The 18369-nt window shown below is 47.8% G+C and overlaps 2 protein-coding genes across 4 annotated transcripts in view; one reads left to right on the top strand and one right to left on the bottom strand.

Moving 5' to 3' along the window:
• The window catches only part of SRC (SRC proto-oncogene, non-receptor tyrosine kinase), a 125380-nt gene that overhangs the window by 10134 nt on the left and 96877 nt on the right, over positions 1-18369 (bottom strand). The window lies entirely within an intron of this gene.
• GHRH (growth hormone releasing hormone) overlaps positions 789-18369 on the top strand; it is a 219007-nt gene continuing 201426 nt past the window's right edge. The window contains exon 1 of the mRNA XM_063960351.1: positions 789-861. The gene's annotated coding sequence lies outside the window, so the exon portion shown is untranslated. The remainder of the gene's footprint in view (positions 862-18369) is intronic.

The raw sequence follows: 18369 nt of genomic DNA, 5'->3' as shown, positions 1-18369 counted from the left end.
ATAGGGGGCATAAAACAGAGAAAATCAATTGTTGCTCCGTTTAGATGCCCGTTAGCCGCGGGGGAGACATTTCTTATTGCTGCCTCCTGAGCCAGCAATAAGAAATGTGCGCAAACTACATGGTTTAGGCGCCCCAACGGGATGCTCTAGCCAGGACTTTAGATGGATTAGCCATTATTTGTGGCTAAACCCTGTCTGTCTGAATGCATATAACGTAATAGGCGCCCGATCAGCGCAACAATTGAATTGCACTGATGGGGCACCCATTAATTTTGAATCAACCCCTATAATAGTAATTAGTAAGAGAACCACTGTGCGAATATATATTTTCATGTTTTACTACTGGCTGTTAAACAATGTGAATGACTGATAAGTATTGCAAAAGTAACCACAGGAGTGATGAAGTTAAATGAACAATGAAGCTCTTAGATTGGTGGGCAGCAATTTGCCCGCCACTATACCGGAGGCTGGCAGAACATACTGTAAGAAAATTGCGGCATCGCAGCAAAGTGGATAGTATGTTTTATTATGAACACATTTGCAAGAAACCCAGTAGAGAAGGGTCAGGAACAGGAAAGCAAATTTAGAAGTGAAGATTTCTATTAAAATAAAAGACTAGCATGAAAGTTTACTGCTCATTTAAAGGGGATCTTATCACTATGTTTTTTGTAAGCTATGCTAATAATCACCTCCCTTTCTTTAAATTGAATGCATATTATAAAATATAAATCTAAATAAATATATCTTTATTATATCCTTCAACAGGTCACACTCACATCTCCATAGCATCAACTGGGGTGACACCCAGAACTGACAATCAAGCCAGTCTTCATATAGAACCAAACAGTGGCACTCACCAAGGTTTGTTGATCCGAAAGATTATACAGAAATTGTATTGCTTACATATTATTATTATTATTACCAGTTATTTATATAGCGCACACATATTCCGCAGCGCTGTACAGAGAATATTTGGCCATTCACATCAGTCCCTTCCCCAGTGGAGCTTACACTCTATATTCCCTATCACATGTACACGCTCACACATTCACGCTAGGGTTCATTTTGTTGGGAGCCAATTAACCTACCAGTATATTTTTGGAATGTGGGAGGAAACCGGAGTACCCGGAGGAAACCCACGCAAGTACGGGGAGAATATACAAACTCCACACCGTTAGGGCCATGGTGGGAATTGAACCCATGACCTCAGTGCTGTGAGGCAGTAATGCTAACCATTACACCATCCGTACTGTCCATGGTGTACAGATACTTCTCAACGTTTCAGCCCTAGCACGGACCTTTTTCAAGATGTACATCCAGGCAATGGCATATATAGACAGAACACCAATTATCATATTTTATACTTGGAACTGCAGCCACTAGATGGCACGCACACACTGTACTGAGAAAACAATTACCAACCTTCCAGAACAGCACTAAACTCCTAGTAGAGAAAATGCTCCACCTAGTGTCTCTACAGAAGTGTAACAGTTTCCGTTGTATTATACTAGTCCACTTACTTTTAAAAGTATGTCCAAAAAATATAAATAAAAATACATAATTCTTCATGAAATACTATGCACAGCAGCTAATTCAGCCCTAAAGATACTATAATACGAACAATAATCCAGGTTTAAAGCCTGGGATTGTCCTCTCAGTCTTCCTTTCCCTGGTTACCTCGGTCACGTCTTATAGATACAGGATAGTCTCCCAACCCTCAATTATGCCCCAGCCCCAGGGCCAGATTAACAACCGGACGGGCCTCCACATTAAAAAAGAGCCCATCATCCTGGCACGAGGATGATGACCAGCTGCACTGCTGGCCAAACAATCATAAATCACAAGCATTAAAATAGTTTTTGTAGTTTTCTCACAAAATTATGCAATTTTTCTATGTTTATGCATTTAGGGAGACAGTGGGGCTCATATTGTATAGGGTGTACACACTCATATGGCTCTGACCACATTCACACAGCACTCATCACAGCTCCTACCCTCTCAGTATAGGCCCTTGAAAATTTTCAGCTCCAGGCCCATGTGGCCCTTAATCCGGCCCTGCCCAGCCCTCTCCTATAATTCCACTTTTTAATAATTCCATGTTTCCTCCAAGTTTGTCCTCAATTTAATTTGTCCCGCGACTAATAGGTGGCATCAGAGTTTTAAATAATTTGATTTATAGTAATGTGTTCTCCTTTTCAGATATCCAGTCCAAATATAACAAATTCTAACAAAAAATCAGATACTTTCATAGAAACATTAAGCAATACCTATCATGTAGAGCCCTATCCACTGTTTATTTGCTATCTAAAACAAGCTTACGTGAAAGGTCTGGTTTCTACCTTTTAACCTGAATTATTAACAACAACTTTTCCATGCAATACTCATGAACCTAAGCTTGGTGAGACATTTAATAATGAGAAGAATTGGGTATAGATCAGCGAGTACCCTGCCTCCAGCTCAATTTACATCAAGTTTCTATAATATTAATTATATACAGTTGCAAGAAAAAGTATGTGAACCCTTTGGAATTTCCTGGATTTGTGCATAAATTGGTCATAAAATGTGTTCTGATTTTCATCCAAGTCACAACAATAGGCAAACAGTCTGCTGAAACTAATACCACACAAACAATTATGGGGTATATGCAATTGCGGTCGAATTGCCACAAATGTCGAAAAACGGGGCATTTTCGACACAATAAAAATATTCGACAATGCAATACAGTACTTTTCGACAAAAAAAAACGGACTTTTCAGATTCGACTTTTTGAAATTCAACAGTTCATAAATTCGCATGTCTGCAATGGTAAAAATGCGGCTTTTCGACAAAAGTATATTCAATTGAAGAATGTCGATTCGACAACAGTGCTTTTCGACAGTAATTTCGTCAATTTCATTCCGCCTCACTTTGCTGGCGGAATCTAATAAAAAAATGTAAAACCATGTTCTTTGTGTTTTTTTTTATTGCTAATAGCATATCTATTTATATTAGAAGGGATTAGGTACTTGGTTTGTCTATTAGGAGACACAACTATTATTTATATTTTTTTTTAAATAATATATATTTTTTTTAACTGACTAAAATAGAGAGAGCATGGTTTTCAGTGGGAAGGGGTGGGAATGGGTTAAAATCCATAAAAAAAATGCGTGGGGTCCCCCCTCCTAAGCATAACCAGCCTTGGGCTATTTGAGCCGGTCCTGGTTGTAAAAATACGGGGGGGAAATTGACTGGTGATCCCCCGTATTTTTAGAACCAGCACCGGGCTCTGCATCCGGTCCTGGTGCAAAAAATACGGGGGACAAAAAGCGTAGGGGTCCCCCGTATTTTTTACACCAGCACCGGGCTCCACTAGCTGGAGAGATAATGCCACAGCCGGGGGGTCCCCCCCCCTCCAGCCACCCAAGGGCCAGGGGTGAAGCCTGAGGGTGTCCCCCCCCATCCAAGGGCTGCGGATGGGGGGCTGATAGCAGCGTGACAAAAATAAAGAATATTGTTTTTTGTAGCAGAATTACAAGTCCCAGCAAGCATCCCCCGCAAGCTGGTACTTGGAGAACCACAAGTACCAGCATGCGGGGGGGAACGGGCCCGCTGGTACCTGTAGTTCTACTGCAAAAAAATACCCAAATAAAAACAGTCGTGGCACTCTCCTGATTGGCTGTGCGTGTCTGAGCTGTCAGACGGCGCATAGCACTATGCACTCCATTATCTTCAATGGTGGGAACTTTGTGGTCAGCGGTGAGGTTACTCACAGTCAACCGCTGACCGCAAAGTTCCCACCATTGAAGATAATGAAGCGGCATAGTGCTATGCGCAGTCTGACAGCTCAAACGCGCACAGCCAATCAGAAGAGTGCCACGACGTGGCGCTCCCTGATTGGCTGAAGGGACCCTCTGTGACAGGAGTCACGGGGGGTCTCAGTAGTTGGGGAAAGGGGTCCCATGTGTAAACATCGGACCCCTTTCAGTGCGTGGTCTGGGTTTTGCGTTTTATTTTTTTGCCAAGTACGTGGATTACAAAAAAGGAGGACAGATCTACACAGGATTATGGTGAGTATAATTTTATTTTCAGGTACCCCGTGGATTCTACTTGGAGAAGTGGACAGAGTCGGCGTGTGAACATAGGTAAGTATGTGTGTGTCGGCGTGCATGTATGTAATAAAGTTTTACTATCACGGTGTGCGTGTACTGTTTTTATTTGGGTATTTTTTTGCAGTAGAACTACAGGTACCAGCGGGCCCGTTTTTCCACTGCATGCTGGTACTTGTGGTTCTCCAAGTACCAGCTTGCGGGGAGGCTTGCTGGGACTTGTAGTTCTACTACAAAAAACAACATTCTTTATTTTTGTCACTTGGCTATCAGCCTTCCATCCGCAGCCCTTGGATGGGGGGACGGGGGGGGACAGCCTCGGGCTTCACCCCTGGCCCTTGGGTGGCTGGAGAGGACCCTTTGATTTAATTGGTCCCCACTCCTCCAGGGTACCCCGTCCAGGGGTGACTAGTTAGTGATTTAATGCCACGGCTGTAGGGACCGATATAAAAGTGTCCCCCGGCTGTGGCATTATCTCTCTGACTAGTGGAGCCCGGTGCTGGTGTTAAAAATACGGGGGACCCCTACGTTTTTTGTCCCCCGTATTTTTGGCACCAGGACCGGATGCAGAGCCCGGTGCTGGTTGTGAAAATACGGGGGATCCCCTGTCATTCCCCCCCCCCCCCCCCCCCCCGTATTTTTACAACCAGGACCGGCTCAAAGAGCCCGAGGCTGGTTATGCTTAGGAGGGGGCACCCCACGCATTTTTTTTCAGGATTTTTTACACACTTTTGTGCCGTCCATGAAGTCGAATCCAGGACGCACACTATCGTCAATTGGTCCGTTTTTCGACAGCGGGACTGTCGAATCCGTTTTTTATTGAATATGTCGAATTCGGGTCCCGGCGGGAGGGTATGCGACTGTCGAATTTGCATATACCCCACTGTCTGCTACCACCAACTATCTAGTGGTCAAATGGAAGAAGCCCAACTCCCCTCAATTCAAATCTGTTGTCAACAGATTTAGGTATGTTCATAACACAGATTATATGACTAGCATTATCAAAAACACTGCTAGGTTCTTCAATAAAAGTATAAAGCCCATGGCCATTGTTCTTTAACAATTTCAAAGTTGACCACCTGGCACAGCACACTTTCCACCCTCCGTTGTATTCGTACAGTTGGCTATCCTGTTTCTCTCTTCCTGCCTATACCACCTTCACCACCACACACCTACATTATAAGAATGGTTTAATGAAAGGGTTATTTATACAACATTTTGATGTGTTCTGTTCCAATTTGCAACTATTCAAGTTTATTTTCCATAAATCTGTTGACCTTCAATAAAATAAGAATTTACTTACCGATAATTCTATTTCTCGTAGTCCGTAGTGGATGCTGGGGACTCCGTAAGGACCATGGGGAATAGCGGCTCCGCAGGAGACTGGGCACAAAAGTAAAGCTTTAGAACTACCTGGTGTGCACTGGCTCCTCCCCCTATGACCCTCCTCCAAGCCTCAGTTAGGATACTGTGCCCGGACGAGCGTACACAATAAGGAAGAATTTTGAATCCCGGGTAAGACTCATACCAGCCACACCAATCACACCGTATAACTCGTGATCTAAACCCAGTTAACAGCATGATAACAGAGGAGCCTCTAGAAAAGATGGCTCACTACAGCAATAACCCGATTTTTTGGTAACAATAACTATGTACCAGTATTGCAGACAATCCGCACTTGGGATGGGCGCCCAGCATCCACTACGGACTACGAGAAATAGAATTATCGGTAAGTAAATTCTTATTTTCTCTAACGTCCTAAGTGGATGCTGGGGACTCCGTAAGGACCATGGGGATTATACCAAAGCTCCCAAACGGGCGGGAGAGTGCGGATGACTCTGCAGCACCAAATGAGAGAACTCCAGGTCCTCCTCAGCCAGGGTATCAATTTTGTAGAATTTTACAAACGTATTTGCTCCTGCCCAAGTAGCTGCTCGGCAAAGTTGTAAAGCCGAGACCCCTCGGGCAGCCGCCCAAGATGAGCCCACCTTCCTTGTGGAGTGGGCATTTACAGCTTTTTGGCTGTGGCAGGCCTGCCACAGAATGTGCAAGCTGAATTGTACTACAAATCCAACGAGCAATAGTCTGCTTAGAAGCAGGAGCACCCAGCTTGTTGGGTGCATACAGGATAAACAGCGAGTCAGATTTTCTGACTCCAGCCGTCCTGGAAACATATATTTTCAGGGCCCTGACAACGTCTAGCAACTTGGAGTCCTCCAAGTCCCTAGTAGCCGCAGGCACCACAATAGGTTGGTTCAGGTGAAACGCTGAAACCACCTTAGGGAGAAACTGAGGACGAGTCCTCAATTCCGCCCTGTCCGAATGGAAAATCAGATAAGGGCTTTTACAGGATAAAGCCGCCAATTCTGACACGCGCCTGGCCCAGGCCAGGGCCAACAGCATGACCACTTTCCATGTGAGATATTTTAACTCCACAGATTTAAGTGGTTCAAACCAATGTGACTTTTGGAACCCAAAAACTACATTGAGATCCCAAAGTGCCACTGGAGGCACAAAAGGAGGCTGTATATGCAGTACCCCTTTTACAAACGTCTGAACTTCAGGGACTGAAGCTAGTTCTTTTTGGAAGAAAATTGACAGGGCCGAAATTTGAACCTTAATGGACCCCAATTTCAGGCCCATAGACACTCCTGTTTGCAGGAAATGTAGGAATCGACCCAGTTGAATTTCCTCCGTCGGGCCTTACTGGCCTCGCACCACGCAACATATTTTCGCCAAATGCGGTGATAATGTTTTGCGGTTACATCCTTCCTGGCTTTGATCAGGATAGGGATGACTTCATCCGGAATGCCTTTTTTCCTTCAGGATCCGGCGTTCAACCGCCATGCCGTCAAACGCAGCCGCAGTAAGTCTTGGAACAGACAGGGTCCTTGCTGGAGCAGGTCCCTTCTTAGAGGTAGAGGCCACGGATCCTCCGTGAGCATCTCTTGAAGTTCCGGTTACCAAGTCCTTCTTGGCCAATCCGGAGCCACGAATATAGTGCTTACTCCTCTCCATCTTATCAATCTCAGTACCTTGGGTATGAGAGGCAGAGGAGGGAACACATACACTGACTGGTACACCCACGGTGTTACCAGAGCGTCTACAGCTATTGCCTGAGGGTCCCTTGACCTGGCGCAATACCTGTCGAGTTTTTCCCAACGGTTTATAATCATGTGGAAGACTTCTGGGTGAAGTCTCCACTCTCCCGGGTGGAGGTCGTGTCTGCTGAGGAAGTCTGCTTCCCAGTTGTCCACTCCCGGAATGAATACTGCTGACAGTGCTATCACATGATTTTCCGCCCAGCGAAGAATCCTTGCAGCTTCTGCCATTGCCCTTCTGCTTCTTGTGCCACCCTGTCTGTTTACGTGGGTGACTGCCGTGATGTTGTCCGACTGGATCAACACCTGCTGACCTTGAAGCAGAGGTCTTGCTAAGCTTAGAGCATTGTAAATGGCCCTTAGCTTCAGGATATTTATGTGAAGTGATGTCTCCAGGCTTGACCATAAGCCCTGGAAATTCCTTCCCTGTGTGACTGCTCCCCAGCCTCGCAGGCTGGCATCCGTGGTCACCAGGACCCAGTCCTGAATGCCGAATCTGCGGCCCTCTAGAAGATGAGCACTCTGCAACCACCACAGGAGGGACACCCTTGTCCTTGGTGACAGGGTTATCCGCTGATGCATTCTGAAGATGCGACCCGGACCATTTGTCCAGCAGGTCCCACTGGAAAGTTCTTGCGTGGAATCTGCCGAATGGGATTGCTTCGTAGGAAGCCACCATTTTACCCAGAACCCTTGTGCATTGATGCACTGAGAGTTGGCTCGGTTTTAGGAGGTTCCTGACTAGCTCGGATAACTCCCTGGCTTTCTTCTCCGGGAGAAACACCTTTTTCTGGACTGTGTCCAGGATCATCCCTAGGAACAGAAGACGAGTCGTCGGAACCAGCTGCGATTTTGGAATATTGAGAATCCAATCGTGCTGCCGCAACACTACCTGAGATAGTGCTACACCGACCTCCAACTGTTCCCTGGATCTTACCCTTATCAGGGAATCGTCCAAGTAAGGGATAACTAAAATTCCCTTCCTTCGAAGGAATATCATCATTTCGGCCATTACCTTGGTAAAGACCCGGGGTGCCGTGGACCATCCATACGGCAGCGTCTGAACTGATAGTGACAGTTCTGTACCATAAACCTGAGGTACCCTTAGTGAGAAGGGTAAATTGGGACATGAAGGTAAGCATCCTTGATGTCCCGAGACATCATGTAGTCCCCTTCTTCCAGGTTCGCAATCACTGCTCTGAGTGACTCAATCTTGAATTTGAACCTCTGTATGTAAGTGTTCAAAGATTTTAGATTTAGAATCGGTCTCACCGAGCCGTCCGGCTTCGGTACCACAACAGTGTGGAATAATACCCCGTTCCCTGTTGCAGGAGGGGTACCTTGATTATCACCTGCTGGGAATACAGCTTGTGAATGGCTTCCAAAACTGTCTCCCTGTCAGAAGGAGACATCGGTAAAGCCGACTTTAGGAAACGGCGAGGGGGAGACGTCTCGAATTCCAATTTGTACCCCTGAGATATCACCTGAAGGATCCAGGGGTCTACTTGCGAGTGAGCCCACTGCGCGCTGAAATTCATTGAGATGGGCCCCCCACCGTGCCTGATTCTGCTTGTAAAGCCCCAGCGTCATACTGAGGGCTTGGCAGAGGCGGGAGAGGGTTTCTGTTCCTGGGAACTGGCTGATTTCTGCAGCCTTTTTCCTCTCCCTCTGTCATGGGGCAGAAATGAGGAACCTTTTGCCCGCTTGTCCACGAAAAGACTGCGCCTGATAATACGGCGTCTTCTCATGTTGAGAGGCGACCTGGGGTACAAACGTGGATTTCCCAGCTGTTGCCCTGGCCACCAGGTCTGAAAGACCGACCCCAAATAACTCCTCCCCTTAATAAGGCAATACTTCCAAATGCCGTTTGGAATCCGCATCACCTGACCACTGTCGTGTCCATAACCCTCTACTGGTAGAAATGGACAACGCACTTAGACTTGATGCCAGTCGGCAAATATTCCGCTGTGCATCACGCATATATAGAAATGCATCTTTCAAATGCTCTATAGGCAGTAATATACTGTCCCTATCTAGGGTATCAATATTTTCAGTCAGGGAATCCGACCACGCCAACCCAGCACTGCACATCCAGGCTGAGGCAATTGCTGGTCGCAGTATAACACCAGTATGTGTGTAAATACATTTTAGGATACCCTCCTGCTTTCTATCAGCAGGATCCTTAAGGGCGGCCATCTCAGGAGAGGGTAGAGCCCTTGTTCTTACAAGCGTGTGAGCGCTTTATCCACCCTAGGGGGTGTTTCCCAACGCACCATAACCTCTGGCGGGAAAGGATATAATGCCAATAACATTTTAGAAATTATCAGTTGTTATCGGGGGAACCCACGCATCATCACACACCTCATTTAATTTCTCAGATTCAGGAAAACTACAGGTAGTTTTTTCCTCACCGAACATAATACCCCTTTTTGGTGGTACTCGTATTATCAGAAATGTGTAAAACATTTTTCATTGCCTCAATCATGTAACGTGTGGCCCTACTGGAAGTCACATTTGTCTCTTCACCGTCGACACTGGAGTCAGTATCCGTGTCGGCGTCTATATCTGCCATCTGAGGTAACGGGCGCTTTAGAGCCCCTGACGGCCTATGAGACGTCTGGACAGGCACAAGCTGAGTAGCCGGCTGTCTCATGTCAACCACTGTCTTTTATACAGAGCTGACACTGTCACGTAATTCCTTCCAACAGTTCATCCACTCAGGTGTCGACCCCCTAGGGGGTGACATCACTATTACAGGCAATCTGCTCCGTCTCCACATCATTTTTCTCCTCATACATGTCGACACAAACGTACCGACACACAGCACACACACAGGGAATGCTCTGATAGAGGACAGGACCCCACTAGCCCTTTGGGGAGACAGAGGGAGAGTTTGCCAGCACACACCAGAGCGCTATATATATACAGGGATAACCTTATATAAGTGTTTTTCCCCTTATAGCTGCTGTATTGTTAATACTGCGCTTAATTAGTGCCCCCCTCTCTTTTTTAACCCTTTCTGTAGTGTAGTGACTGCAGGGGAGAGCCAGGGGAGCTTCCCTCCAACTGAGCTGTGAGGGAAAATGGCGCCAGTGTGCTGAGGAGATAGGCTCCGCCCCTTTTTCGCGGACTTTTCTCCTGCTTTTTTATGGATTCTGGCAGGGGTTAAAATTTATCCATATAGCCCTGGGGGCTATATGTGATGTATTTTCGCCAGCCAAGGTGTTTTTATTGCTGCTCAGGGCGCCCCCCCCTAGCGCCCTGCACCCTCAGTGACCGAAGTGTGAAGTGTGCTGAGGAGCAATGGCGCACAGCTGCAGTGCTGTGCGCTACCTTGGTGAAGACAGGACGTCTTCTGCCGCCGATTTTCCGGACCTCTTCTGTCTTCTGGCTCTGTAAGGGGGCCGGCGGCGCGGCTCTGGGACCCATCCATGGCTGGGCCTGTGATCGTCCCTCTGGAGCTAATGTCCAGTAGCCTAAGAAGCCCAATCCACTCTGCACGCAGGTGAGTTCGCTTCTTCTCCCCTTAGTCCCTCGATGCAGTGAGCCTGTTGCCAGCAGGTCTCACTGAAAATAAAAAACCTAAAACTAAACTTTTCACTAAGCAGCTCAGGAGAGCCACCTAGTGTGCACCCTTCTCGTTCGGGCACAAAAATCTAACTGAGGCTTGGAGGAGGGTCATAGGGGGAGGAGCCAGTGCACACCAGGTAGTTCTAAAGCTTTACTTTTGTGCCCAGTCTCCTGCGGAGCCGCTATTCCCCATGGTCCTTACGGAGTCCCCAGCATCCACTTAGGACGTTAGAGAAATGTGAAATATTAACAAATAAACCCCCAAAACATTTTGTGTTGACATAATAAGAATTTACTCACCGGTAATTCTGTTTCTCGTAGTCCGTAGTGGATGCTGGGAACTCCGTAAGGACCATGGGGAATAGCGGGCTCCGAAGGAGGCTGGGCACTCTAGAAAGATCTTAGACTACCTGGTGTGCACTGGCTCCTCCCACTATGACCCTCCTCCAAGCCTCAGTTAGGTACTGTGCCCGGACGAGCGTACACAATAAGGAAGGATTTTGAATCCCGGGTAAGACTCATACCAGCCACACCAATCACACCGTACAACTCGTGATATGAAACACAGTTAACAGTATGAAACAATAGAGCCTCTCAACAGATGGCTCAACAATAACCCGATTTAGTTAACAATAACTATGTACAAGTATTGCAGATAGACCGCACTTGGGATGGGCGCCCAGCATCCACTACGGACTACGAGAAACAGAATTACCGGTGAGTAAATTCTTATTTTCTCTAACGTCCTAGTGGATGCTGGGAACTCCGTAAGGACCATGGGGATTATACCAAAGCTCCCAAACGGGCGGGAGAGTGCGGATGACTCTGCAGCACCGAATGAGAGAACTCCAGGTCCTCCTCAGCCAGGGTATCAAATTTATAGAATTTTGCAAACGTGTTTGCCCCTGACCAAGTAGCTGCTCGGCAAAGTTGTAAAGCCGAGACCCCTCGGGCAGCCGCCCAAGATGAGCCCACCTTCCTTGTGGAATGGGCATTGACAGATTTAGGCTGTGGCAGGCCTGCCACAGTATGTGCAAGCTGAATTGTACTACAAATCCAACGAGCAATAGTCTGCTTAGAAGCAGGAGCACCCAGCTTGTTGGGTGCATATAGGATAAACAGCGAGTCAGATTTTCTGACTCCAGCCGTCCTGGAAACATATATTTTCAGGGCCCTGACAACGTCTAGCAACTTGGAGTCCTCCAAATCCTTAGTAGCCGCAGGCACTACAATAGGCTGGTTCAGGTGAAACGCTGACACCACCTTAGGGAGAAACTGGGGACGAGTCCTCAATTCTGCCCTATCCATATGAAAAATCAGATAAGGGCTTTTACATGATAAAGCCGCCAATTCTGACACTCGCCTGGCTGATGCCAGGGCCAATAACATGACCACTTTCCACGTGAGATATTTCAGATCCACGGTTTTTAGTGGCTCAAACCAATGTGATTTCAAGAAATTCAACATCACGTTGAGATCCCACGGTGCCACAGGAGGCACAAATGGGGGCTGAATATGCAGCACTCCTTTCACAAATGTCTGAACTTCAGGTACTGAAGCTAGTTCCTTTTGAAAGAAAATCGACAGAGCCGAGATCTGTACTTTAATGGAGCCTAGTTTTAGGCCCATATTCACTCCTGCTTGCAGGAAATGCAGAAATCGACCCAGTTGAAATTCCTCTGTTGGGGCCTTTTTGGCCTCGCACCATGCAACATATTTCCGCCATATGCGGTGATAATGTTTTGCCGTAACATCTTTCCTGGCTTTAATAAGCGTAGGAATGACTTCCTCCGGAATGCCCTTTTCCTTCAGGATCCGGCGTTCAACCGCCATGCCGTCAAACGCAGCCGCGGTAAGTCTTGGAACAGACAGGGGCCCTGCTGTAGCAGGTCCTGTCTGAGCGGCAGGGACCAAGGGTCCTCTGAGATCATCTCTTGAAGTTCCGGGTACCACGCTCTTCTTGGCCAATCCGGAACCACGAGAATTGTGTTTACTCCTCGCTTTCTTATTATTCTCAGTACCTTTGGTATGAGAGGTAGAGGGAACACATACACTGACCGGTACACCCACGGTGTCACTAGGGCGTCCACCGCTATCGCCTGAGGGTCTCTTGACCTGGCGCAATACTTCTCTAGTTTTTTGTTTATGCGGGACGCCATCATGTCCACCTGTGGACGACCCCATTGATTTACAATCATTTGGAAGACTTCTGGATGAAGTCCCCACTCTCCCGGGTGGAGGTCGTGCCTGCTGAGAAAGTCTGCTTCCCAGTTGTCCACTCCCGGGATGAACACTGCTGACAGTGCTAGTACATGATTCTCCGCCCATCGGAGAATTTTTGTGGCTTCTGCCATCGCCGTCCTGCTTCTTGTGCCGCCCTGTCGATTCACATGGGCGACTGCCGTGATGTTGTCTGACTGGATCAGCACCGGCTGGTGTAGGAGCAGGGATTTTGCTTGACTTAGGGCATTGTAAATGGCCCTTAGTTCCAGAATATTTATGTGAAGGGCAGTCTCCTGACTTGACCATAGTCCCTGGAAATTTCTTCCCTTTGTGACTGCCCCCCAGCCTCGTAGGCTGGCATCCGTGGTCACCAGGACCCAGTCCTGTATGCCGAATCTGCGGCCCTCCAGAAGATGCGCACTGTTCAGCCACCACAGAAGAGACACCCTGGTTCGTGGAGACAGGGTTATTAAACGATGCATCTGAAGATGCGATCCGGACCACTTGTCCAACAGGTTCCACTGAAAGATTCTGGCATGGAACCTGTCGAATGGAATTGCTTCGTAGGAAGCTACCATCTTTCCCAGGACTCGCGTGCAGTGATGCACCGATACCTGTTTTGGTTTTAGGAGGTCTCTGACTAGAGAAGACAACTCCCTGGCTTTCTCCTCCGGGAGAAACACTTTTTTCTGGGCCGTGTCCAGAATCATTCCCAGGAACATTAGACGTGTCGTGGGGACCAGCTGTGACTTTGGGATATTCAGAATCCAACCGTGCTGGCTCAGCACTTCCTGAGATAGTGCTACTCCCACTAACAACTGTTCCTTGGATCGTGCCTTTATTAGGAGATCGTCCAAGTATGGGATAATTAAAACTCCCTTTTTTCGAAGGAGTATCATCATTTCCGCCATAACCTTGGTAAATACCCTCGGTGCCGTGGAGAGTCCAAACGGCAGCGTCTGGAATTGGTAATGGCAATCCTGTACCACAAATCTGAGGTACTCCTGGTGAGAATTGTAAATGGGGACATGTAGGTAAGCATCCTTGATGTCCAGGGATACCATGTAATCCCCCTCGTCCAGGCTTGCAATAACCGCCCTGAGCGATTCCATTTCGAACTTGAATTTTTTTATGTATGTGTTCAAGGACTTCAAATTTAGAATGGGTCTCACCGAACCGTCCGGTTTCGGTACCACAAATAGTGTGGAATAGTAACCCCGGCCTTGTTGGAGTAGGGGTACCTTGATTATCACCTGCTGGGAATACAGCTTGTGAATTGCCGCTAGCACTGCCTCCCTGTCTGAGGGAGCAATCGGCAAGGTGGATTTTAGGAAACGGCGGGGTGGAATCGCCTCGAATTCCAGCCTGTATCCTTGAGATACTATTTGAAGGATCCAGGGATCCACCTGTGAGCGAACCCACTGATCGCTGAAATTCCTGAGGCGGGCCCCCACCGTACCCGGCTCCGCTTGTGAAGCCCCACCGTCATGCGGCGGACTTGGAAGAGGAAGCGGGGGAGGACTTTTGTTCCTGGGAACCTGCTGTTTGCTGCAGCCTTTTTCCCCTGCCTCTGCCTCTTGACAGAAAAGACCCTCCTTTTCCCCGCTTATTTTTCTGGGATCGAAAGGACTGAACCTGATAAAATGGCGCCTTCTTAGGCTGCGAGGGGACATGGGGTAAAAATGCTGACTTCCCAGACGTTGCTGTGGAAACTAGGTCGGAGAGACCATCCCCAAATAATTCCTCCCCTTTATAAGGCAAAACTTCCATGTGCCTTTTGGAATCTGCATCTCCAGTCCACTGGCGAGTCCATAAACATCTCCTAGCAGAGATAGATAGTGCACTTACTTTAGATGCCAGCCGGCAGATTTCCCTCTGTGCATCTCTCATGTATAAGACTGAGTCTTTTATATGGTCAATTGTTAACAGGATCGTGTCTCTGTCTAGTGTGTCAATATTTTCTGACAGGTTATCTGACCATGCAGCGGCAGCACTGCACATCCAAGCTGACGCAATTGCTGGTCTGAGTATAATGCCTGAGTGTGTATATACAGACTTCAGGATCGCCTCCTGCCTTCTATCAGCAGGTTCCTTAAGGGCGGCCGTATCCTGGGACGGTAGTGCCACCTTTTTTGACAAACGTGTGAGCGCTTTATCCACCCTCGGGGGTGTTTCCCAACGTAACCTATCCTCTGGCGGGAAAGGGAACGCCATTAGTAATTTCTTAGGAATCACCAATTTCTTATCAGGGGAAGCCCACGCTTCTTCACACACTTCATTTAATTCATCTGACGGGGGAAAAACTACAGGTAGTTTTTTCTCCCCAAACATAATACCCTTTTTTGTGGTACCTGGATGTAAATCAGAAATATTTAACACCTCTTTCATTGCCTCAATCATGCAGCGAATGGCCTTAACGGGCATTAAATTTGACTCATCGTCGTCGACACTGGCGTCAGTATCCGTGTCGACATCTACTTGTGCCACCTGAGATAACGGGCGTTTTAGAGCCCCTGATGACTTTTGAGACCCTTGGACCGGCACGAGCTGAAGACTCGGCTGTCCCACAGTCGGCATGTCGTCAAATTTTTTATGTAAGGAGTCTATACGTGCACTCATTTCTTGCCATAATACCATCCACTCAGGTGTCTGCCCCGCAGGGGGTGACATCTCTGCTAAAGGCATCTGCTCTCCCTCCACATCATTATCCTCCTCAAACATGTCGACACAGCCGTACCGACACACTCCACACACACAGGGAATGCTCAATAGAGGACAGGACCCACAAAAGCCCTTTGGGGGGACAGAGTAAGAGTATGCCAGCACACACCAGAGCGCTATATATATACAGGGACTAACTGAGTTATGTCCCTAATAGCTGCTTATACTGTATACAATGCCAATTTAGTGCCCCCCCTCTCTTTTTCCCTCTTACTGTATTGTAGAAATGCAGGGAAGAGCCAGGGAGCTTCCTTCCAGCCGAGCTGTGAGGGGAAAATGGCGCCAGTGTGCTGAGGAGATAGGCTCCGCCCCTTTTTCGCGGCCTATTCTCCCGCTTATTTTGGGATTCTGGCAGGGGTATTTACCTCATATATAGCCCCAGGGGCTATATATTGAGGTATTTTAGCCAGCCAAGGTGTTTTTATTGCTGCCTCAGAGCGCCCCCCCCCAGCGCTCTGCACCCTCAGTGACCGGAGTGTGAAGTGTGTATGAGGAGCAATGGCGCACAGCTGCAGTGCTGTGCGCTACCTTGGTGAAGACAGGACGTCTTCATGCCGCCGATTTTCCGGACCATCTTCCTGCTTCTGGCTCTGTAAGGGGGACGGCGGCGCGGCTCCGGGACCGAACATCAAGGCTGGGCCTGCGGTCGATCCCTCTGGAGCTAATGGTGTCCAGTAGCCTAAGAAGCCCAATCCGGCTGCAAGCAGGCGAGTTCGCTTCTTCTCCCCTTAGTCCCTCGCTGCAGTGAGCCTGTTGCCAGCAGGTCTCACTGAAAAAAACAAATTCTAAGACTATAACTTTCTAAGAGCTCAGGAGAGCCCCTAGTGTGCATCCAACCTCGGCCGGGCACGAAATCTAACTGAGGCTTGGAGGAGGGTCATAGTGGGAGGAGCCAGTGCACACCAGGTAGTCTAAGATCTTTCTAGAGTGCCCAGCCTCCTTCGGAGCCCGCTATTCCCCATGGTCCTTACGGAGTTCCCAGCATCCACTAGGACGTTAGAGAAATATAAACAAAGAAGAATTCAATTTTAAAACACATGCATATGTATATCAAGCATGTGCTATAGGGTAAATCTTCCGACCAGGGCCCATCTGACCGGTGTCCCTGTGTATGTGGGATTTTCCCCGGGTGCTCACAAATACGTACTATTAAGCCAACAGGTTGCTCACTAAACGGTCTATGGGCCTAATTCAGACCTTTTTGCACTGCTGCGATCAGATAGTCGCCGCCTACAGGGGGAGTGTATTTTAGCTGTGCAAGTGTGCGGACGCATGTGTAGCAGAGCTGTACAAACAGATTTTGTGCAGTCTCTGCGCAGCCCAGGACTTACTCAGCAGCTGTGATCACATCAGCCTGTCCGGGACTGGAATTGACGCCAGGAACCCTCCCTGCAAACGCATGGCCATGCTTGCGTTTTTCCAGACACTCCCTGAAAACGGTCAGTTGACAGCCACAAACGCCTTCTTCCTGTCAATCTCCTTGCGATCGCCCATGCAAATGGATCCATCGCAAAAACCCATTGCGGAGCGGCGATCCGCTTTGTACACGTGCGACAAGCCTGCACATACGCCTGCGCAGTATGGACCTGATCGCCGCAATCAGATATGAATTACCCCCTATATTCTGTACTGCACAAAGCAGACTGTAAGATCCAAAAGGGACATGGACTGATAAAAAGGTCTAAATATGAAAGTTTTGCCAGGCATCTGACTGGACAGTCACTGACAGCAGCAGCCTGGGGTAATTAAGGTATTAATTCAAGATTCAGCAACTGCCAGAGAAGTAGTGGGTCATACAGATAAGGCATACTTATGGTGTGACATCCACAGCAGGAACTAGGTGACGACAATAACAAGTACATGGCATACAGGCTAGCCAGTGTCAGTATGGTGCTGGCACTAGCATACATAACATTATCAATAGTGCTTCACCCTCTCCCTTAATGCTAAGTGCTGTGTGTATGCTACTGCTGCTACAGCCAGGCCCAGTGACATGTAACTGGCAAGTAAGTGGGATTGGGGTCAAAGATCACTGGAATTTCTGATCTGTGAAAAGAGTCACTATTATCCCTCTTTAGAGTTCTCTCATGACTTACTCAGTCATTGGTACTGTATATTGCACAATATATGAGCTGTGGCACTGTATACACAAATAGAAACCCTCCCCTCATTCATTCTGCTCCCTTGTCCCCTACTCTCCCGTCACAATGAACTTTCATCATAATTTATTAGGCCGCGTCCCAAGTCCCTAATCTCCCATCATTCTGTCCACCATTTTTCACATCACGTGTACGCCTCCTTTAACCATTCTATTCCCCCACCATTCATCCTGCCACCATCTCATATCCCTACTCCCCCATCACTCTTTTTGTCCCCCCTCTATTCTCTCAAAAACTGCTCATCCGGGTGTGGATTGTTGGGCCAACAATCATTAGGTCGACCACTATTGGTCGACAGTGACCAGGTCGACACATAAAATAGGTAGACACAGTCATTAGGTCGAAATGGAAAAATGGCAACATGAGTTTAAAAAAAAAAATGTTGGTGTCGTTTTCTTCATAAAGTGACCGGGAACCCCAACTAGTGCACCGTGTCCCCTCGCATGCTTTGGGTAAGGTGCCTTGCTCTGCTACCGCTGCGTTTGGCAAAGGTTACTATTCCCAATCATA

Source organism: Pseudophryne corroboree, chromosome 3, assembly GCF_028390025.1.
Source record: "Pseudophryne corroboree isolate aPseCor3 chromosome 3, aPseCor3.hap2, whole genome shotgun sequence".
Lineage (NCBI taxonomy): Eukaryota > Metazoa > Chordata > Amphibia > Anura > Myobatrachidae > Pseudophryne > Pseudophryne corroboree.
This window is presented reverse-complemented; position numbering and strand designations above follow the sequence as displayed.